The following is a 23,525-nucleotide window of genomic DNA, read 5'->3' as shown; positions in this document are numbered from 1 at the left end:
GGACCCCCTGCTCACAGGCAGCGCCCAGCGCTCTCCCATTCCAGATCACTGAATATCTATCATTCATTCATTCATTCATTCATTCATTCATTCATACCCCTAGTAGGTGCAGGCTCTTGGAGGACCCGAGGGTGAGTGGACATGAGCAAGCTGACAAAAGTAGCCTTTCGGGTAAGATGGTTTCCCATCATCCACCCATCTATCTATCTATCCCTCTATCTAAAAATATTTATTTTTTAAAATTTATTTTACGTGTCTGAGTAGTTTTGCTTGCATGTATGTGCACTGGTACCAGCGTCTGATCCCCTAGAACTGGAGTTGTAAGTGGTTATGGGCAATTATATATGGATGCTGGGGACCAAGCCAGGTCCTCTGCGCAAGCAGTAAGAGCTCTTTTTGTTTTTTTGTTTGTTTTAGTTTTGCTTTGTTTTGTTTGTTTGTTTTGAGACAGGGTTTCTCTGTGTAACAGCTCTGGCTGTCCTGGACTCTGTTTGGCCTTGAACTCAGAGAGATCTCTCTGCCTCCTGACTGCTGGGATTAAAGGCATGGGCCACCATGCCCGGCAAAATAAGTACTCTTAAACATTGAACCTTCTCTCCAACCTCAGATTTTTTTTTCTTTTTTCTTAAGATACTATCTTACCATCCTAGCCTAGACTCTGGAGGTCCTTCAATCTCAGTTTGGAGTACATGCCTGTACCACCATTCCTAGCTTCTGGAGCCGATATTTATTTTGGAGGAGTCCTACAGGACTTGGGGGTCAGGGTATAAGCTTTGGAGCTGAGATGGAGCTAAAGAGTGAGTGAGAACGCGTGAGAGAAGGGAAAAATGGCATCCTAGCTTCATTTCTGTCGCTGTGATAAAAAAAAAAAAATACCCTAACCACAAACAACTTAGCTCACAGTTCCTGGTTGCAACCCATTTCAGCAGGGAGGTCACAGTGCCAGGAGCTCCAGACAGCTGGCCGCATCACACCCACAGTCAAGAGCAGAGAGAAATGACCGCTCTTTTGTACAATCATACCAAGGTAGGGTGTCACCCACTTTCAGGCTGGGTCTTTCCATGTCAATTAAGGCACACAAGATAATCCTGGCCACCCCCAAACTTGCTCACATGCCAGCTTGACCTAAACCACAGTCCCTTCCTGAGACTCACTTCCTGGGTGATTCTAGATTGTGTTGTTGACAATTAACCACCACACAGGGCAAACGTCCTCTACCCAGCTTCCCTTTCAATCTCCAACAGTTCTTCCAAATGGCTCAAGGGCACCATTTCCACAAATACTTGTTGAATCTGGGTGCTGCCTGATGTAATATGAGGCTGTTCTCCATGGGCCAGAATCTAGATTCTCAACCTGTGCGTCCCCACCCTTTTTAGGGTGTCCAAGACCCTTTCACAGGGGTTGCCTAAGACCACTGGGAAACACAAATATTTACATGACAATTTATAATAATAGCAAGATTACAGTTATGAAGTAGCAACAAAACTAATTTTATGGTTTGGGGTCACCCCAACATGAGGGACTGTATTAAAGGGTTGCAGGTTTGAAGGGTAAGATCCAGAGGTAGATGTGCAATGCTGGCATGCTCTGGTGTTGGGGTGCATGTGTAGCTGCATATATGTGTATCTATCCGTGTCCATGTGTCCTGTCTGTCTAAAAACCAGGTCAGAAGCAGAAATACATTTCCTACCATTCTCATGGACCAGGAAAGCTTTGTCCAAAGGAACATTCTGTGAAGCATTCTTCCTGCCTTGTGCAAATGCAGTTGCCCCAAGGCATGTGTGGCTTTTACTGTGCACTCAAGAGGAGCTGATGCAAAAGACTTTTACATGCTACTTAACATCAATTTAAGTTCAAATGGCCTTTGGGGCTTGCATCTAACCTCTTCACTTCCCCATCTATTCCCTTCATAGTCCTTGGCCCAAAGGCTGTTGGTGTGAAGACATCTTAATACCCAGCCCTGGCTCATCAAAAAACCCCAATTCTCTTTTTAAAACCTCTTGCTCCCTGCCCTCTGTAATTATGCTTCAGCGTCATGGAGGATGATGTCCATAAAATGAATCTTGGGTACCTGCTGCATGCACGAAACAGTCAAAGGTGCTCAAGATGCAGCTCTTCCCTAAGTTTCCTTGTCTAATTGTTGTTTTACCAGTATTTGGAGGAAGGCGCCATATTGCTTGTCTGGTTCCCATTGATGGGACTTTGGTCTTTGCTGACTGACTCTTGAATTCCCCCAGAAGAGTGCTGTGCTATTGAGAGCAGAGGCTGGGAAGAGCCCTCTGTTTAGAGATGGCTGCTGGGTGAGTTCCAGCACCAGGTCAGTTATACAGTCACTACACCTGTACAGACTGGGCATCTCCAGCTTCCACTGTGCCCAGTGCTGGGGAGCAGATGTGAGCAGGCAATCACACCTCCACAGAGGTGACAACTCGTGAGGGCTGAGGGGGCAGGGACAATAGACAAGCAAACACACAACAGACAGCTTCAGTTGGTAACCTCTTGTGGAAAAAAAAATAACGTTTAGCTGACAAGACGAGTTGGCAGCCCTGGTCTAAGTGTACAACCCTGACATACTCCAGACGCAAGGGGGCAAGAGAATATTGACCATGACAAATTAATGTAAAAACAACAGAACTTCCCCCCAACCCCGACACACACACACACATGTCCTCTACCCAGGGAAATAAAAGGGGTTAGGTTAAGCAAACACCTCACACCTGCCCACCCTACCCCATTCCTACCTCCACCTCCACTGTGATAAGTAGAGACAGCAGCACAGAGCTGTGCCATCCAGGAAAGGGCTTAGAAACAATACACAACAAAGACACTTTGTATCCCATCCTTCCAGGGCGCCCAGCTCCTGCGAAGAACAGTGCCTGGTTAGAGTGCTCAGGAGGCACTGAGGTGAATTGCTCTAGGTATAGGAGGGGGGGGGGCACAAGGGGTGTGGCCAGGACCACATTATAATGCTGTAATGTTATTATAATGCGACGTTGTCAACTGAGCCTCCATTCCTTAAGCTTCCAGAAGTGGTGCAAGGTGATGTGCGCTTTAGTCTCCTGTAGGTGCAACAGTTGCTAACCTAAGCAGGGGAAACATGAACTCACTGGAAACAAGAATGAGTTCTCTCTGTAGAGTCTAAAATAGAGCAGACTTACAGGGCATAGAAATTACATTTCAGCTGGGCGGTACCTTTAATTTCAGCACTCAGGAGGCAGAGGCAAGTAGATCACTGTGAGTTCGAGGCCACCTTGGTCTACAAAGCAAGTCCAGGACAGCCAAGGCTACACAGAGAAACCCTGTCTTGAAAGACTAAAAACCAAAAAAAAAAAAAAAAAAAAAGAATGAAATTAAATTTCGTCTCCGTGCTAATACAGCACCGTAACAGTGACATACACACAATGAAAGTAAGTTTTCTGTTTTGTTTTTGTTTTTGTTTTTGACTTGGAGATATTTGGAGGTATACAGTAAGTGGCTAATAGAGAAGATCCCTTTTCCTAGCTCTTTGGGGACTGAGTTTTTAGAACAGTGATTCTTTTCTTATCATACCACCAAAATGGCAGCTGAAGCTCCAGCCATCACGGCTCCCTCTGAAGAGCTTGATTGTAGTGCTGGAAGAAAGAACAAAAGCCAAGCCGTCCATTAAGAGAACAGGGCGTTGGTGGCATGGCCCAGTGGTAGAGCACCAGCATGTACAAAGCCCTAAGGGCCAGGAGGCAGAGTCTAGGGGTATTCAACTGCAGCGCGTTGTTGCTATAGCTATCTTTCCTTGTCAACTTGACTAGATTTCAAATCACCTAGGAGATACACCTCCGGGCAGGTCTGCCAGGGTGTGCACAGAGAGGTTTAAGTGAGCAAAGGCCTATCCTGAGCATAGGTGGGGACATGGGCATGCATACATGCACCCACACACGCACGCACGCACACATGCACGGAGGCACACATGGGCTAAGCTCCCAGACTGAATCAAAAGGGAAAAGGAGACCTGGAGCTAAACACCAATAATCATTTCTTTGCTTCCTCCCTGGAAACAACAGTACCACGTGCCTCAGGCTCCTGCCCCCACAGCAGAGCTGCTGTTGCTGTCACACCTTCCTGGCTGTGAGGGACTACACCCCCAAACTGAGACCCAAAATAAACATTTTCTTCCTTAAGTTGGGTGTTTTTTTTTTCCTTTTAAGATTTATTTATTTATTATGTATACAATGTTCTTCCTGCGTTCCAGAGGAGGGTACCAACAGATCTCATTACAGATGGTTGGGAGCCACCATGTGGTTGCTGGGAATTGAACTCAGGACCTCTGGAAGAGCAGCCAGGGCTCTTAACTGCTGAGCCCTTAAATTGTTTTGTCAGAGCCGGGCGTGGTGGCGCAAGTCTTTTAATCCCAGCACTCGGGAGGCAGAGGCAGGGGGATCGCTATGAGTTCGAGGCCAGCCTGGTCTACAAAGTAAGCCCAAGACAGCCAAGGCTATGCAGAGAGACCCTGTCTCAAAAAAAAAAAAGTTGTTTTGTCAGGTAGTTTGTCATGGCAACCAGAAAGACAACTAATATGGGACATTGCTACTCAACAGGAACCCAGGTGTTCCTGTGCTGGACCTGACCTTGTGGTTTGTGGACCAATCGATGTACTAGAAGGGATGTAGAAGAATTTAGGGCTGTATGTGCTGGAGAAGCCCCAGATGCTCTGAGCAAGCGCAGTGTCCCATTCTGCTGGGTGAGAAGAAGACCAGAACTCCACGGAGGCAGACAGAAAAGGCCATATTCGAAAAGTACCAGAGAGGAGCAAGATTCAGGCAGGAGTCCGACGAGGGCCTGTTCTGTGAAAGACTATGACGACTGCATTCTTCCCGCGTCCTGAGAACTTGTGCGAAGCTGAATGCAAAAGTAATGAGCTAGTTTGTTTGATAGGGGGCATTTTAAGACGATATGACATTCACCCTGTGGCATGGTTACTGGTCACTGCTCTTCACCATGTTTACAGTGAGAACGAGCAGCAAGTGGGGGAGGGAGATGTGAAAAAAAAAACGTGCCTTTTGGTGAGGGTAGGAATGTGAATGAGTTTAAAAGCTCCAGATGAGAAGGGCTCAGAGAAAGTAGCTGAAAGTGTCAGGGAGTTTAGCAGGACTAAGAAGAAACCTTGTCCTTCACACTGGGATAATAGGAAAGGTACCTCAACTCCATATATCAAAGATTCTAAAGTGGGCTGGAGATACAACTCAGGGGTTCAGAGCACACTGGCTGTTCTTTCAGAGGTCTTGAGTTGCATGTACGTGCAGCTCACAATCTGTCATCCATGTGGTGCTGGTTTGACAGGCCTGGGAAGCACAAGAGTTACATAGTGGAGGCTTACACCAAAGTTACAAAAATAAATTAGGTCACTAGAGCCGGGCGGTGGTGGCACATGCCTTTAATCCCAGCACTTGGGTGTGGAGGCAGAGGCAGGTGGATTGCTGTGAATTTGAGGCTCAGCCTGGTCTACAAAGCAAGTCCAGGACAGTCAAGGCTACAGTCAAGACAGAGAAACCCTGTCCTGAAAAACAAACAAACAAACAAACAAACAAACAATCAAAGGAATATGGTCAGGCAATGTGTGGCATGGCCATATTTCCTGCAAGGAGATTCCCTGAGAGGTCATTTCATAAAACTGTGACAGTGAAGCCTTAGTTGCAAGGGGGAATCTGTTCTGGAGATGCTAGGAGTGTGGGATTCCACCAAGAAAAGCGCAAGCAGAGAGTGGAACAGTGGAACAGAGGATGTGTACAGTCCGCAGAACTGGACAGGCGGGGCTACCTACGGCTGTAGGAGCCCAGTTGATGTTCTAAAGAGCCCCACATTCCGGACATGGAGTGGAAGAACTTGGTGTTTTCCCTAGTGGGTTTCCCTCAAGCTTTGTGTGATTTTTATTTGTTATGCCTCATTTCTCTTTCTCTTTTTTTGGAATGGGACTATTCATTTTGTATCATTGTATATTGGAAATATATAATTCTTTTTTTTTTTTAAACAGGGCCTCCCAGAGATTGTGTGACTCTTGGAGGAGACTTGGCACTTATACACTTTTGAATAATTTGGAACTGTCAAGACTATAGGGACTTTTGAAATGGGAATGAATGCATTCCATGTTATAAGATAGCCATGTGTCTGCAAAGCCCTGGGGAGGGGCAATGTTATGACTTTAAAATGACGTGTTTGTCTTGGAAAGGCACTTCAGTGAGTAGAGGCCTCGCTTGCAGGCCCGACGACCTGAGTTTGATCTAGAGCCCACGAGGTGGTAGGAGACTCTTGTGATCTCCACCTGCATATGGTGGCATGTATGCACCTGCATATACATGCTTATACCTGCATGGGCGTATATACATGATGAGTTAAATAACGTTAAAAAATGTGCTTAAGTATAAGACTGACAAGCGATGGACTTGTACTGGTTAATTCATTGTCAACTGATCACCTAGGAGACACATCCTGCATGTTTATGAGAGTGTTTACAGAGAGATTTAATAGACAAAAGACCCATTCTGAATGTGAGTGGCACTTTCCTATTGGCTGAGGCCATGTACAGAGTGAAAACGAAAAAAGGAAAAAGGGAGCTGGGTACCAAAACTCACTTCTCTCTACTTCAAAAAATAATTTTTTATAAACTTTATCATATAAAAAACTCTTGCAACTAAAAAAAAAAACAAAAAAACCAATCACATGTGAAAATAAATCAGACTTGTCCAGCATGGTGGCCCAAGCCATTAATCCCAGCACTTGGGAGGCAGAGGCAGGCGGATTTCTGTGAGTTCCAGGACAGCCTGGTCTACAATGTTAGTCCAGGACAGCCAGTGCTACACAGAGAAACCCTGTCTGGGAAAAAAAGAAAAAGGAAAAGAGAAAAGAAAATAAACCAGACCCAAAGTCTACACATCTTTTTAAATTTTTCTTTCTTTATTTTTTATGTTTTTATTTTTTGGTTTTTCGAGACAGGGTTTCTCTGTGTAGCCTTGGCTGTCCTGGACTCACTTTGGAGACCAGGCTGGCCTCAAACTCACATTGATCCACCAGCCTCTGCCTCCCGAGTGCTGGGATTAAAGGTGTGCGCCACCATGCCTGGCATGTCTACATATCTTAATAAACTTCTATTTATTAGAAGTTTACTAGAAGCTCCATGTAGAGCTTCATGTTAAATTTTACACTTTCTGCTTCTGGACTGTGAAAGACAATGTGACCAGTTGCCTCAGGTCCCTGCTGTTCCCTTTCTTGCTGCCACCCTTTCCCCCATCACAATGGACTGTACTTTCAATCCACGAGCCAAAATAAACTCTTTAATCTTTAGGCTGCTTTGTCAGTCAGTGCAACAAGAAAAGTAACTGAGAATGCTGGCTAGGTTTTCGCTCACCTGACACACTAGAGGGTCATCTGGGAAGAGGAGGCTCCGTTAAGCAAGTGTTTCCAGCAGATTGGCCTGTAGGCAAGTCTGTGGGGGAATTTTCTTGATTAATGATTAATATAGGAGGGTGCAGCTCCCTGTGGACAGTGCCACCTCCGGAGAGATAGTCCTGGATGTTATAAGAAAGCAGGATGAACAAGCCGCAAGTAGCAAGTCGGAAATGAGCACTTCTCCGTGGCCTCTGCTTCAATTTCTGCCTCTAGGTTCCTGCCTTGAGTTCCTTCCCTGACTCCCCTCAATGACAGACTATAATCTACGAGATGAAATACATTCTTTTCTCTGAAATTTGCTTTTGGTCATGGTGTTTATTGCAGCAATAGGAGCCTAACTAGGGCATACAGCAGGTCAAAACCCTACAGGGCCCAGCCAATGAGGCACAGCCCCTTGGCTCTCTCTCTCAGCCTCCGTTCTTTTTGTGAGCTAGAACCGATAACCCATGCAAGGAGGCAAAGGGAGTGCCAGGCCTCTTTGTTGTGGCTTCTCACATTATTTCTGGCATGCAAGTGCCATGCAAGTGATTCCCACCAGCACATGTCTAAGGTGTTAACTTGGCCCTAGTCTCCCTCTCTCTCTTTTTGCCTTGAGGTGGAGGCTGTGTGGGTGTTTCTCCTGTGTTTATATTCATTAGCTTCTTAGCATCCTGACTAACCTCCCTCTTCCTTTGTAGCATAGTCAGAGTGTGTGCACAGAGGACATTACCACCTTGAATGTGGTGGCATTACCACCTGAGAGGATGGCAGGGCCTGGGTGAGGCAGGTGAATGGAAGGGGACTTGATCCCACTAAGCCACTTCTTTAAGGAGCAGGGCCAGATCACGGATCACTTCTTGCTGAGGCTGTGCCTCCTGAACTTCTCTCTCTCTCTCTCTCTCTCTCTCTCTCTCTCTCTCTCTCTCTCTCTCTCTCTCTCTCTCTCTCTCTCCCTCTCTCTCTTCTCTCTCTCTCTCCTCTCTCTCTCTCTCTCTCTCTCCCTCTCTCTCTTCTCTCTCTCTCCTCTCTCTCTCTCTCTCTCTCTCTCTCTCTCTCTCTCTGGCTCGCTCGTAATCCCCAGGTAACAAATTGCAAGCTTTCCAGAGGTGGGATGCGAGGTAGATCAGATGGAGGAGGGAATGTTGAACAAAGGTTGGAGTCCAGGGCCGGCGAGCTTATCTTCACCTGTGGTATTTACACTGCAAAGGTTCTGGTATGAAATTAACAGGAAATTACAAAGACCTTTAAAAAACAACAAACAGGCAGAGTGCCAAGAATCTTTCTTCTTCCTGGTCATCCACACCCTAGGAAGCAACAGGAAACAAAGGTAGCTCTTCTTTCTGGGGCTCAATGGCTGTAATTGGAGATTGAGATTTCTGAAACCATTTGCCCTTCTTGCCTACTTAAGCAGAACTTAAGTGGGGATCAGGGGTGTCAAGGAAGGGCTAGTCTGGAAAACAAAGGGTGTAATTTTGACCCCTTTGCTTGGTGCCTCCTTCCTCTTTGTTATTTCCTCTCTTTCTACCTGTTTTTGTTTTGTTGTCTTTCATTTTCACTGTTTTCCCTTTTCCACCATTCATTCTATCTCTTCTTGCCTGACTGGTGTTTTACGGTGGTAGTTGGTGGGAGCTGGGAGGCTGGCCGCTTCCTGAGGAATAGAAACCAGAGGAGCCCACAGGACCGCATTCATAGAAGAATGAAGGGTAGTGGGAAGAAATTGAAAACGTTCTGGAAGGGACTGTGGGCACTCAGTGGCTAGCCCCGGGGCGTGTTCCGGCTGCTGCATGGCCAGGCAGGATGCTGGTATTGGAAGAGTCCATTTCTTCATCTACTTGGCTAGGGCTAGTTTCAATCTGGCACTGGGAGAACATATTTCCATGCCAGCTGGCATTTATATGGAGGTAATCATCTCAGTTTTACCTGATGAAAGTGTGTTAAGAAGACTAGAGGTGGGGTGGTGGTAGTGGTGGTGGAGGGGGTGGCGGGGGCAGAGGGCTGGAGAGATGGTTCAGTGGTTTAAGAGCACTGGCTCTTCTTCTGAGGACTTGGGTTTCATTCCCAGGTCTCATATGGCACAGCTCACAACTATCTATAGCTCTAATTCCAGGGGAGTCTGATGCTCCCTTCTGGCCTTTGCAGGTACCAGACATGCATATAGTGTGCAGACAATACATGCAGGCAAAACACTCATATACACAAAACAAAGACCATGTTAAACATGAACATACAACAATAATAATAATAATAAAACAAAATATTAGAATGCCATAAGACAGAGCCCTGACTCAAGGAAGCCTCTACTGTGTTTTTTACTGGGCCCCGGACTACTTGATAGTATCAGGAGAAAGTGCAGCCCAGACCCTGGGGTGTGCCTGAGCCACCTGAGGGACTGGGAGGGGACAATCCTCTGTGCAGAGACACTCAGCATGCAACGGCACAGAGTGTGTCAACACCTGCCATCCTGAAGTCCTGCCCACAGCCCCAAGGTGACTGCATGGGAATATGCCAGTATCTGACTCTCCAGCAATGGGTACAGCTGACTTGTTCATTAGTGTCTTAGTGATTCCAAAGCCACTTGACTTGTGTCTCTTTTGAGATCGACTTGGCTTGATCAAGCAGGAAGTTGACCCTGAGTTTCTATGGTCCAAACTTCCCAGGGAAATGGTGCTGGCCCAATGTGATCAGTCAACCATGTTCTTTATGAGCTTGTATGGATTGGTCTGTCCTTATTCAAATTGGCCCCAGCTGTGGTGTGGGTGTCTTAAATGTGTTCCCTCAAGGGTTTAAGCTTGGTCTCCATTGTAGTGGCAAGGTTATTAGGGTTCTCTTGCATTGGCTTCCATTTCTTCCTTCCTTCCTTCCTTTCTTTCTTTCTTTCTTTCTTTTTTTTTTTGAGACAAGGTTTCTCTGTGTAGCCTTGGCAGTCCTGGACTTGCTTTGTAGACCAGGCTGGCCTCGAACTCATAGCGATCCACCTGCCTCTGCCTCCTGATTTTTTTTCTTGAGATAAGGCTTCTCTGTGTAGCCTTGGCTGTCCTGGACTCAGTTTGTAGACCAGGCTAGCCCCAAACTCACAGAGATTCACCTGCCTCTGCCTCCTGATTTTTTTTTGAGATAAGGCTTCTTTGTGTAGCCATGGCTGTCCTGGACTCAGTTTGTAGACCAGGCTAGCCCCAAACTCACAGAGATCCACCTGCCTCTGCCTCCCAATGTTGGGAGGCAGGGGTGTCCATTTCTAATCCCTGAGAACCAGGCTGAAGCTAGTGATTTACACTGTCTGCTTTCAAAGGCAGAGGAATGTTGCCTTGAGCATCGAGCGCGTGCAAGCCAGTGCCCAACATGTAGCGTCACAGCTCTGAGCTTGGCCCACCAGGGCCCTTGGCTCTTACCTCTAATAGGTGACTCAGCAGCTTCCTTAAACTCATCAGTCACTCGTGCTTGCAACTCCTCTGTACCTGCAGCTCTTCACAGCCTTGACCTTGACCTTCCATAGTCTCCACCCTCTTCAAGTCCCTGCCCTCAGCTACTTTGTGGAATGCTATGCCCTTCCAGATACTGCTGGGTTATCTGGGGCTACAAGCTCTGGGGATTGCCCATTCTCTGTGGAGATGGTTTAGTCTACCCAGAGGAAGGACCACCTGCCGGCGGTGGACTTTATTGGGGGTCTGTGCTTACTGCACAGGGGAGAATATGGAAAGGGAGATTCCCCACACCTCTGGCTTAAGGTTGAGAGGCACGTTGCTCAAGTAAGCAGATCTTCCTCCTACGGTCTGTTGCTGCTCAAGGGTGGGTGATGGGTGAATGAAGAGGCAGAGAACTAAACCTGTTCCAGGACTGGAGAGATGGTGTAGGCGAGGAGCAGATCTCTCAGAGATAGGAGGCAGTGGGAGTTGGGGGTTGGGGGAAATAGATGTGACAGGTAGGCTGGAGTTCAAAGGCGTGGGTAAACTAAAGATGCCTATCTGGGTTCCTAGAAAAAATACTGGAACTAACACAAAGAGGCTTAATTAAAAAGCTAACAGAGGTTGCTGGCAGCTGTGGCGCCTTTAATCCCTTGCCCTTGAGAGGCAGAGGCAGGTGGATCTTGTGCGTTCAAGGCCAGCCTGGTCTACAGAGTGAGTTCTAGGACAGCCAGATCTCCACAGAGAAACCTTGTCTCAAACACCCAACAACAACAACAAATCATAAATTACATTAAAAAATATTAATTGAGTAAAAGTGAAGACACAGAGCCCGGTAGATTGCTCAGTGGTTAAGAGCACTTGATGATCCTTAACTCCAGTTCCAGAGGCTCTGATGGCCTAGGGGCAGCTCATTGGACATTGGGCACATACATGGTACATAGACATACACACAGGCCAAACGCTCATATCCATGGAATAAGCAAATCTAAAATGAAATTAAAATAAAACACCAAAAGTTGTTGGATGTAATCAAATTAGTAAGTTTCCACTTCCTCCTTTCCTCCCAGTCACACCCCCTCCCCCCCACTTCTTTTCTCTTCAGAAAAGGGAAGTACGCCCCTGGATACCAACCAGCCATGGCATATCAAGACTAGGCACCTCCTCTCTTATTGAGGCTACACGAGGCAACCCAGTAGGAGGAAAGAGTCCCAAAGGCAGACAACAGAGTCAGAGAACGCCTCTGCTCCCACTGTTAGGAGTCCCACAAGAAGACCAAGCTAGCTACGTGACCGTGTCACATGTGCAGAGGACCTAGGTCAGTCCCATGACTGAACTGCCAACCAAACAAAAGATTTAAAAAAAAAAAAGCTATCGACTAATAGCTATAATGAACCCCATTGTCCTCCCTCAGCCTTTTTGAGTGAGAGAACACTGAAGTAGTTTTCTTATCTGTGTCTCATCAGCATTTTTCCTTTGTGTGTAATGCAGACGATTGGTCTCTGTAGTTCACAGACCTCTGCAACCAGGAATGGCTTTTAAATATCTCACCTGAATCACCCTGGCATCTGACTTCAATGGCGACTCTTTGGACTTCAAACTGTTATGCCCAAATTTTGAGAGACTCCCCGAACAGACCACCCAAGAGCCAAGTCCAAACGCAATGGCAAGGAAGTCTTTATTGCAGGTTCGAACCTGGGCCATCCTTCCTATGTACTGACACAGCAGATGCAAGGAAGTGGCCTCAAGTCTCAATCAAGAGGATTTTTTTTTTTAAGTTTTAGACAAAGAAATGGGTTTTACAGTATATGACTGGATGACATTTGGGCAGAAAAGCTGCAAACAGGGAGTTGGCCTATAGAAAAGATTGGTTGAAGCAGTCATGAGGGCTTTAGGAACTTTGGCCTGGCTTCTCCTAATTGGTTGTTGCTATGTGCCAGACCACCTACTGGTCAGCTTGACCAGCAGAGAGTATATTTGGACTTTCCCAAGGTGAACTGATTGTGTTGCTAGGGAATATTTATCTGTTTAGACTGCTTTATGGTTTTTCTGGAATCTGGGTTCAGCCCTTGGCTAAGTTTAACACAAAATGGAATTTCTTCTTCAAAATGGAGTTTGTCTGGTCCTTACAAAACCTGAGTCCAACTGTTTTAATAGAAACTCTGAAGGTCTGATTTTACAAGTAGACCTAAATCGTGGAGAGAGTTGGAAGGCAGATGTGATAGATTATTGAACTGAGTGGCCCTTGGGGAGCCACACCTCCTGGTATTAACATTCCTATGGCATTCCATGTGGACTCAGGGCATGGCTAACAGGATTTTAGCCAAAATAAGGCCAGCAGCCAGCTTGCAACATGGATGCATATTGGGGTGCGTCTGGTTGAAACACTCTTGGAATTCAGCTGCTGTGCAGAAAGAGGCAGCGGATGGATGACTGACCAGTGCAGGCCTTGTGGAGAGAAACCATGAGGCTGAAGGAAGACCCTGGGTTCTTGTTTCTCTCTAACTCTCCACCAAAACCCTCTGCAGGAGGAGCCCCAGCTCTACCACACGGAGCAAGCATGGGAAATAACACATTGCTGGTTTAAGTTGCTAACTTTCAGGATGGCTTTTTGTTGATCGATAGATTATTCGAGAATATCACATCGTGCCTGATCCACCCCTGCCCCCCCCCCCTTGGCCTAGTTCAATCTAGAGCATTCCAGATGCCTCTGGCTGAGCTCTCCCTCAAATCTACAATAAGCTTCCTCCTCAACCACACCTATGGGCAGTCATGTCCTCATTTTTTTTTCCCATTCATCGAGACAGCCTTCCAAAATTATCAACTGAAGCTCAGCTCCAGATTTTTTGTTTGTTTTTTTGTTTTTGTTTTAGCAACATATGCATTTGTCATTCAACCTCTATTGCCTCTTGGGAAGTGGTCTAATCTCGGGTGAGGCCGTTTCTTTAGTTAAAACAATGCCCAGAGAGAGGTATAGATATAAGTGGCCAGCAGGGAATGCACTAGAATCCCAGACAGTCAGCTCATCCTTGGGCAGCACACTACAGTGTCCACTTCAGTCGTATTTCTATGGACTTCCGTGTGTTTCCCATGGTATGAATCCAGGAAGGCAATTTACTTGATTCCCAGACAAACTTCTATCAAGTATGTGCTTGGCTTAAAGTGAGGAGTAAAGAATTAGATTAAGGGGCTGGAGAGATAGCTCAAAGGTTAAGAGCACTGTCTGTTCTTCCAGAGGTCCTGAGTTCAATTCCCAGCAACCACATGGTAGTTATGTACATTGGTGTTTTGACTGCATTTCTGTCTATGTGAGGGTGTCAGATCCCCTGGAACAGTTGTGAGCTGCCATGTGGGTGCTGGGAATTGAACCCGGGTCCTCTGGAAGAGCAGTGTGCTCTCTTAACCACTGAGCCATCTCTCCAGCCCTTGAGAAGGATCTTTTGCCAAACTGTCTATTGGAGGATGCCCATTGTGTTATTTATAAAAGTGAAACCCTGGGGAAGCCTGGACATCCCTTGAAAGAGAATGTTTCAAAAGGGGGAAAATAATACTGAGAATTGACATGTGTTGAAGCAGCCGTTTGATATGCTGCCTTCCCCCATGCAGCCTTCTCGCTCCAAGGATAGATAATTCCAACCTAACCTGATGGTGGGCCCTGGGTGGTGGAGCCAATTGAGTCATCCCAATTCTCTGGTCCTGGTCCTCGGTGTTCATGTGACATAAGTTGATCCAAGAAGGCTGACCCATAGGACTTTTGCTTGGGATGCTAGGTGATTGACAGGCTCATGGGCAGTCTCTCTGGATGGCGACAAAGGTCTACTGTAGCCTTAGGTACAGTTGGCAGCTGTTGGGGCTCAGAAAGCAATGCTCCAAAGTATGGTGCTCCAGTATACTCTTTTGAACTAAATGAAAGGAGGATGGAAGGTCTCAGAAGCAAAGCGTCTCAGACTTTGTCATTCTTATCTCCTGTTTGCCTCTCCCTCCCGAAGAGTCATAGAAACAAGCATTTGTCTTCTTCAAGGTGGGTCATAGGAACTAGGCCTTTCCCTAAACCATCTGGGTTTGGCGGCTCATGCCTTTAATCCCAGTACTAGGGAGGCAGAGGCAGTCAGATCGCTGTGAGTTCAAGGACAGTCTGGTCTACAAAGCGAGTCCAGGACAGCCAGGACTACACAGAGAGACTCTGTCTTGGGGGGGGGGGGAAATATCTAGAAATCAGAAAACCTTCTCCCCTGAGGGCTACCATTCAAGCTGGTTCTGCTTCGTAGCCAGGAGAGAAAAATGCAACACTGGGCTAACTAGAATCTGAGAAGACAGGTCCTTCTGGGTCCTGCCTTTAGCCTGTTAGCTTTACATAGTCCGGTCACATGTCAGTGTGGCTGTCAGTGCTTCATCAAAGCTAAGTCTAGAAACAGCCTGCCCTGGGTCTTGGCTATTTATTCATTTATTGTTTGTTTGGAGACAGGATCTCACTGTGTAGTCCTGGCTGACTGGGAACTCTTTTATGTGGATCAGGCCAGCCTCCCCCTTGCGATCTGCCTTCCTTTGCCTCCAGAACGGTGGAATTAAAGCTGTGCTTCATTGGAGCTAGAGGCTCCTCAGGACTGAAGGGCAGGAGTGATTCAGGAAATGTAGTATGCTTTTGTAACCTGTCTTTTGTTGTAGGCAGGCCCTTATGACGGGGGAGGAAAGGATCACATCTTTCTGTCCCAGAGCACGACCATCATAACCACAGGGTGAAACTGATTCCACAGAAGACAAAATGGGGAGTGGGGAAGAAAAGGAACCTTTGGATAAAACCTATCCTAAAGCCTGTTGCTTGTGCATTCTGCAGTTCCACCAGCCACTAGATTCCCCATGTTGCCTAAGACAGATGGCCCCAGTTTCCTCTCCTTTACATGTGACTGTAATTGACACCACGGACAGAATTCAGTGAGTGGTATGGTGAGTTGGATACTAGTGTATGCGACTTACACTTTATCCATTAAATACCAGGCATGTGCTGGAACACCATGCAACCGTGAGAAACTGGCCGCCTATGGAGACATACATCTGTTATCCCAGTACTGCTGGGCATCTGAGATGGGGGGGGGGGTGGCAGGGGGTGGAGGTGGGGGGTGGGGGGTGGAGGGGGTCATGAGTTCTAGGCTGGCCTGGGCTACATAGTAAGACCTTATCTTAAACAAAACTAAGGAGGTTGGGCATGTTGGTACACATCCAAAACCCAGGAGGCAGAGGCAGGAGTATCACCGTGGGTTGGAGTCCTCCCTGCTCTACACAGTGTGTTCCAGGCTAGTCAAGGCTACATAGTGAAACCATGTCAAGAAACAAAACAAAGTAACCCTCCCTCCCCATCAAAGAGAATCTACTGGAAAGTGGAAAAACACATTACAAATCTTTGGTGTGATATGCTATAGAATCCGGAGGGAACACATCCATTTTAACCAGGTGGGGGATGGGGAAACGTGAAGAGGAGAGAAGGGACCTGCTCTCACTTATCTTAGGCCCAATGACTCCTCCTTGATGCCTGAAATGACAGAACACCTCAACCTCAGGCAGAGCCTTAGGGGAGAAAGAGTCCCTAGGATCCTGGGTCGGGGCTGGGTCAGGAGAACCAGTGAGAATGTAGGGAGCACAATCAGCCACATGCTTATTGACAGGTGTCCTCAGAGTCTGGGGTGGGAGATTGTACCCAGAGCCTTGGGGTTCTTGGGGTCATGGATTGAGTCTCTAGTCATCCACAATTACTGTGGTACCCAAATAAAAGGACAAAAGTGGCAGTCCTGGGGTCAGGATGAGGGTACCTGTCTACCAAAAAATGCAGGAGGCCTGACACCTGCAGATCCCTAAAGGGAAGAGGCTCCTACTGGGCTGCCAGGCCCAAGTTCTGCTTCCTTTCATCGCAAACTTTAGTTCTTCAGGAGCCGCCTGCTTAGGGATGCCTGGCCTGCTTAGCAGCTCTCATCAGGAATATGCAATGTTGGTGTTTGAAAAGAAGAATCTGCTTCTGAGCAATTTGCATTTCCAGCAAGCTTTCAATAGCCGGCTTGTGAATGAGGTCTTTCTGTGTTTGTGAACAGTCCGGGGGCAAGAAGAGAATGCATCTACACTCCCTCCACCCCCAATACCCTCTAGCCCCCAGCCCCCGCCAGCAGCTCCTGGCTGAGAAGGCAAGAAACTGCCTTTGCCAAGAGCAGGGGATGCTGGGATGTGTGTGAGTTATTTCTCCCTGGAGGTTTCCAGGGAGCTGAGCTCTGAGAGGTAAACTTGCAGCTTCTTTTCCCAGCTTTGGGCCTCCTCTTGCTCAAAGATACGGCTTTGTAGAGAGGCCTGAGAGTCTCGGTGTATGGGGCCTGGCTGCTCCTGTTTGAATAAGGTTCACCCCTCTCTTTGTAAGGGCTTCCTTCCCATCCTTTTTACCTTGGTTAGGAGTCACCTGCTGGGTTGATAAATGCCTTGAACTGGTCCCCAAGCTCATCTTTGCTCTCAAGAGACAGCCCGGGGAAGGAAGACGCTTAACTTCAAGTGTTCACCCAAGGCTTTGGCCCCAGTACAAGAGCCCACTGTAGTTCCTTCCTTGACCCGCCACCGGTAGCATCCCTGGAGACCACTGTGAGGAAGAGGAAGGTCTTTAGCTATATCTGTCCTTATTCATGACTCCTCTCCTCTCCTCAGGACACAAGTCCTCCCTCTGTAGTTTGTGGTCAGTCTGTTGAAGTGACCCCTTGGGAAGGATGAGTTCAGAGGATCCCCAGGATCTCTGTCCTAGGCCTCACTGTAGGTACGCTGTGTGTACTTGCGGGTCACAGAGCTGAGGAGTCCAGATGTGCAGCTTTGACTCCCAGAATGCATTTCAAAGTCATTGGCATGGGTGCAGGCTAAGCTTATGTCAAGTCTTTTTGTTTGTTTTTTGAGACAGGGTTTCTCTGTGTTAGCCTTGGCTGTCCTGGACCCTTTGTAGACCAGGCTGGCCTCGAACTCACAAAGATCCCTCTGCCTCTGCCTCCTGAGTGCTGGGATTAAAGGCCTGCAGCACCACGCCTAGCTATGTCAAGTCTTTTTGACAAACTAGAGTTCTTTATGGATGGAAACTCAATTGAGAAAATGCCTTCATAAGATCCAGCTACAGGGTATTTTCTTATTAGTGATGGATGGGGGAGGTCCAAGCCCATTGTAGGTGGTTCTATCCCTGGGCTGGTGGTCCTGAGTTCTATAAGAAAGCAGGCTGAGCAAGCCATGGGAAGCAAGGCATCAAGTTGCACCTCTTTATGGCCTCTGCATCAGCTCCTGTTTCCAGGTTCCTGCCCTGTTTGAGTTCCTGTGCTGACTTCTGTCAGTGATGGACAGCAATGTGGAAGTGTAAGCCAAACAGACCCTTTCCCACCTGCAACTTGCTTTTTGGTCATGGTGTTTTCGTCGAGGCAATAGGAACCCTGATTAGAAGAGCATGTGTGGACCAGCACTGCAGAGGATTCTATCCCAAGACCAGGTATCTATCCCTCTAGAGCAAGACAATGTGCTTTGCTTTGTCTGAGGGTACTTTACAGTTTGTTAGAAAGTACTGTGTGTTGTGGGGGACCAGTGGAAAGTTGCAGTTTTAAATAGGGAGAACTCCAGCCTTAGCAAGTGACTTGAGCAGAGGTAAAAGCAAGAGGTAAAGGCAAGGTGGCCAGGGACTCTTGGGGGAGAGGTGCTGCAGGCCAGGAATAGCCAGTGCAGGGATATGGCAGGGAGGTTTGCCAACAAAGGCAGAAAACAGCAAGAAAGTATACAAAGCTGCTGTCACAGCCGGCATTGTGAGGACCTTGGCTTCTTCTCTGAATAAGCCTATAGGAAGCCAGTGGAAGATTTTACCACCTCTTAAATGTTTGTTTTGGATATGTGCATTGGTGCACTTAAAATGTGGGTCTGGAGACCAAACTCAGGCCATCCGGTTTGGTTGCAAGTGTCTTCACCCCTTGAAACCTTTCTTTTTGATAGCAGCCTTTTACTTTTCTGATGCCTGTTTTTGAGGGTGCCACCTTCCTGGTCCAGCGAGGAGTAGAAATTTCTCATCAACAAACAGTGATGGAAACATATGAGAAGACACAAAAGTGTGGGGAATATCTTAGTCTGTTTGCACTGCTATCTCAAAAATACTGCAAATAGGTGTGATGTGTATTTTAAATTGTAAATTTACCACTCTTAGCTTTCCCTCTCTAGTGCAGGCCATAAAGCTAGAAGTTCTTTTCCCCAGGTGGACTGTAGAAACTCTAATAATCTTCTACCCATCTTCCAGCTGGCCATAAATATTATGATCTACAGGAAGTCACAGGACTTATCCCACTCCAGAGGGAGCTTCCTGTGCTCTGGGAGGAGGAAGGCTGCCCTGAGAGTCCTTGCTGTGTCTATTCCCCTACCCCCTGATCCAGTCAGCACTGGCTCAAACCATTTATGTCCAATCATCTTCCTCGTAGCTGTCTATGCTTCCATCCTGCCTAGGCAATAAAATCTCTATAAAAGTCAGACAAGGAATCAGAGGTGGGGTGGGGTGGGGGGTGTCCTGGGTAGCTGACCAAATGACAGTTCACAGAGGACGGTGCACCAGAAGACAGGGAAGCTCCTTGCACTCTGTAGATCTTTACTTTTTTACTTTTTAATTAAGTACACAGTGTTCTGCCTGCATGTATACGTGTAGGCCAGAAGAGGACACCAGATCTCATTACAGATGGCTATGAACCACCATGTGGTTGCTGGGATTTGAACTCAGGACCTCTGGAAGAGCAGCCAGTGCTCTTAACCTCTGAGCCATCTTTATAACCTAAATAAGCATGCTTCTTTGGGTCCCTAGACCCATTCTAGCAAACTCAACATTGAGGAGGACTGAGGAGAACCATGATTTACGCCAGTGGGCCAGAAGCACAGGGCTGGGTTTGGAATGGGAACCATCTTGAGATCTGATCCTTCAATGTGTAGCATCTTTCATCCCCAGGAGGGTTGTGCCAGAACTGGATTGGAGAGAGCCAGAGGTGTCGACCACAGCATCAGTGTTGCTTTCTATGGGGGAGAAGTCTTCCCTCCTTATGAGGTCACAGAGGTTTCCCAGAAGTATTCAGTGTTGTGAGGCATGAGGGCACAGGAGAACTGGACTTGAGACAGGGTCTCAAGTAGCCCAGGCTTGTCTTGAATTTGCTGTGTGGTGGAGGATAATCTTGCATTTCTTCTAATCCTCCTGCCTCTACCTGGAGAGTGCTGGGATTACAGGTGCACGCCAAGACATTTGGTCTATGTTGTGCTGATGGTCCACCGAGGGCTTTGTTCATGCTAGATAAACACTGCCTACTGAGCTACAACCCCAGGCCACTGAGATATTTTTTTTAAGATTTATGCATATGAGTGCTCCATCTTCATGTACACCTGCACACCAGAAGACGGCACCAGATCACTTTGTAAATGGTTGTGAGCCACCATGTGGGTGCTGGGAATTGAATTCATGACCTTTGGAAGAGTACTCTTAACCTGAGTCATTTCTCCAGTCCTGCTATTTTCTGCCCCCAAGACAGTCTGTGCTAGCCTTTGCTGTCCTGGACTTGCTTTGTAGACCAGACTGTCCTCGAACTCACAGGGATCTGCCTGCCTCTGCCTCCTGAGTGCTAGGATTAAAGGCGTGTGCCACCATGCCCAGCCTTATACCCATTTCTTTAAAAAGATTTATTTATCAGTATACAGTGTTTTGCCTGCATGTATACATGCACACCAGAAGAGGGCACCAGATCTCATTATAGATGGCTGTGAGCCACCATGTGGTTGCTGGGAATTGAACTCAGGACCTTTGGAAGAGCAGCCAGTGCACTTAACCTCTGAACCATCTCTCCAGCCCCTCCATACACATTTTATACATATTTCTAAATGACTGCTTTTAACCCTGACCATAAAACCACTATCATAGCTAAATACTTTCAGTCCTTATCAAAGGATCTAGACAGTGAGTCAGTGGGAAAGTTATGGTTTTGTTTGTCCAGAAGGCTATTATGCCCTGGTTTATTAAATGGCTAGGCAGTTTGAAGTCTCCAGAATGCTCACATTCTGGTGAGGATGGTCAAATGGTACAAACACTTTAGAAAATTTCACACCAAACGAGTTAAACATATGTTCACCTTAGGACCCAGCAATTTCATTCCTAGGTATTTTATTCCAAAGAAATGAAGCTGGGCATGGTGGCGCATGACTTTAATCCCAGCACTTGGGAGGCAGAGGTAAACAGATTGCTGTGAGTTCGAGGCCAGCCTAGTCTACAAAGCCAGCCTAGGACTGCCAAGATAACACAGAGAAACCCTGTCTCAAAAAACTAAAAAACCAAACAAACAAACCTACCTTTGGTTTTATAAAAAGAATTGCATAAGCATATTAACTATTTAAATACCCTAACCTGAAAAATAACCTTACATCATTAGCAGATGAATGGAAAAAAATACAATGTGGCACTCTCAGAAATAAAAAGAGAACAGTCACTGCATAGGACTGAGATGTAAATTGAAAACATTATGTTGAAGGGCTAGAGAGATAGCTCAGCAGTTAAAAACACTGACTGCTCTTCCAGAGGTCTTGAGTTCAATTCCCAGCAACCACAGGGTGGCCCACAGCCATCTATAATGGCATCTGGTGCCCTCTTCTGGCCTGCATGTGTACATGCAGATAGAGCGCTCATATATGCACATATGTATGTAAATCTTTTAAAACGGTGTTGGATAAAAGCAGCCACGAACAAGAGATTCCATGCTGGTTGAGTCCATTCATTTTGGTTCCTAGAACAGGCATATGTTCAGTCACGTCAAATCAGTCAGTGTCTCAGAGACAGGGTAATGGGTAGTTATTAGAGAGATGCTGTGGGCAGTGAATCTTAGAGACAGGGAGGGGGCAAAGGTTTGAGGATGACAGATGGGAAATGTTCCTAGCAGCACGGAAGTCCACCTGGAGTCCATAGTCATGTGTTTAAAGTCAATTTGGGGCTGGGGAGCATCTCAGTTGGTAAAGTGATGATTGTCTAGAAAGCTCAAGGCCCTGGGTTTAATCTCTAGTACTACATAAACCATGCACTGCAGTGTATGCCTGTAATCCTAGCACTTGTAAGGTGGAGGCAGGAGGATCAGTGTAAGGTCTCCTCAGCTACATGGGGGAATTTGGGATACATGAGATCATCCTGGGATACACAGCCAGCTCAGGATGCATGAGGCACTGAAGAGAGAGAGAGCAAGAGAGAATGAGAGAGTGAGAAAGCAACTAAAGTGAGTCTGGCCTGCTTGACTGAGCGGCTCCAAGTGTAGCTGCATATGCCTACACAGCCTGTGTGCAGAGCAGAGGATTGGGTTTACCAAGTTGCCATTTACAACAAAAGAGGGTCTAATTAATACACCAGGGAGAGGAGTTTGTCTATGGCCGCAAGAGTCAGGCTTTCCAGAAGCAGCAGCCTCTGGGTCTCTGATGTCTATGTGTTCCTTCATCTAACCACAGCATAGGACAGAAGCGTGACCCTCCTGTGTCCCTGTTATGTAGTTTTCAAGAGCTTGGATTCTCAGAGATCCCATAGATCCATAAATCAATAGATCCAGGGAAGGAAGCTCAGTGCTAAATAAACACCTCTGTTCCCTGGACATTTTCCTCACCTAGTGGTGTTTTCTGAGATCACCTTAAACAAAGATTCTAGGACTTGGGGGATTCCCAGTAACTAGCCTGTCCTGTCCCACTCAGTTCTACCTGCTGCTACAGAAAGATCAGTCTCCTGCTTCATGGAGTAGTCTGGCTAGATCCCACCTTGGCAATTCTTAGAGAAACATCAGGTCCTTAGCCCACCCCTACCTACTCCATAGTTCGTCCTTGGAGACAGTTTTCTCTGACAGCTGTTCTCTGCTTACAGATTTCCTCTCCAGGAGAGGACAGACATACAGCCACCTCCCTCCTAGGCGGCCTCCATCAACACTTGACAGAAATTATTACTTAGTTATTCTCTTGGGTGGGATCACTCTGATGGTGTGTTGTGACATTTTCCAGGGTGGCACCAGCAGGGTCTGGCTCTAGCTGCCTGCAGAGGCCACCATACCCAGTGCGCTCTCTCTCTCTCTCTCTCTCTCTCTCTCTCTCTCTCTCTCTCTCTCTCTCTCTCTCTTTCTCTCTCTCTTTCTCTCTCTCTTCCTTGTAATGACCTGCGCCCCCCCCCTCACTCTTTCAGGAGTATTTGGTGGGATTTCTGTAGACTAAGAATATACCTGGCTATTTAAGAGTTAGAAAAAAAAATGTCTGCCCAGTACTGGCCAGAGTCCAGGGCCCTTGCCTCCCAGAATACAGGCTTCATATTAGCTTATTCCTCCTGTCTCTACTAACTGCTGGAGATGCGGCTGGCTAGTTAAATTCAGCATTGAATTAAACCTTGCAGCTCTTGCTTTTAGAGTGAGAAACGTGAAAGCACACCGTCTTGTTGAATGTGTGCCTATTGTGACTCCACCTGGTTGAGAGGCCAAGACTGGAATGGTACGTTCCTACACCAGCTCAAAACATCCTCAAGGCACTTACCTCCTGGATTCTGTGCCAGGTCCAACTTTTATGTTTCTGAGTAAAGCACACCGAAGACACAGTTTTCTAGCTGGATGTGGTTGGGCACACCTGTAACCCTAGCACTCTGTTTGGTTTGGTTTTGTTTTTTGAGACAGCATTTCTCTGTGTAGCCCTGACTATCCTGGGTTTGCTTTGTAGACC

At 47.0% G+C, this 23,525-nt stretch overlaps 1 protein-coding gene across 2 annotated transcripts in view; it reads left to right on the top strand.

The window, feature by feature from the left end:
* Window positions 1–63: 63 nt before the first annotated feature.
* The window catches only part of GPR55 (G protein-coupled receptor 55), a 107,854-nt gene continuing 84,392 nt past the window's right edge, over window positions 64–23,525 (top strand). For both annotated transcript variants that reach the window (XM_084779212.1, XM_084779211.1), the window contains exon 1: window positions 64–171. The gene's annotated coding sequence lies outside the window, so the exon portion shown is untranslated. The remainder of the gene's footprint in view (window positions 172–23,525) is intronic.

Source organism: Acomys minous (assembly GCF_964271855.1).
Source record: "Acomys minous genome assembly, chromosome: 4".
Classification (NCBI taxonomy): Eukaryota; Metazoa; Chordata; class Mammalia; order Rodentia; family Muridae; genus Acomys; species Acomys minous.
Note: the sequence above shows the minus strand (reverse complement) of the source record. Positions and strands in the feature narration are given on the sequence as shown.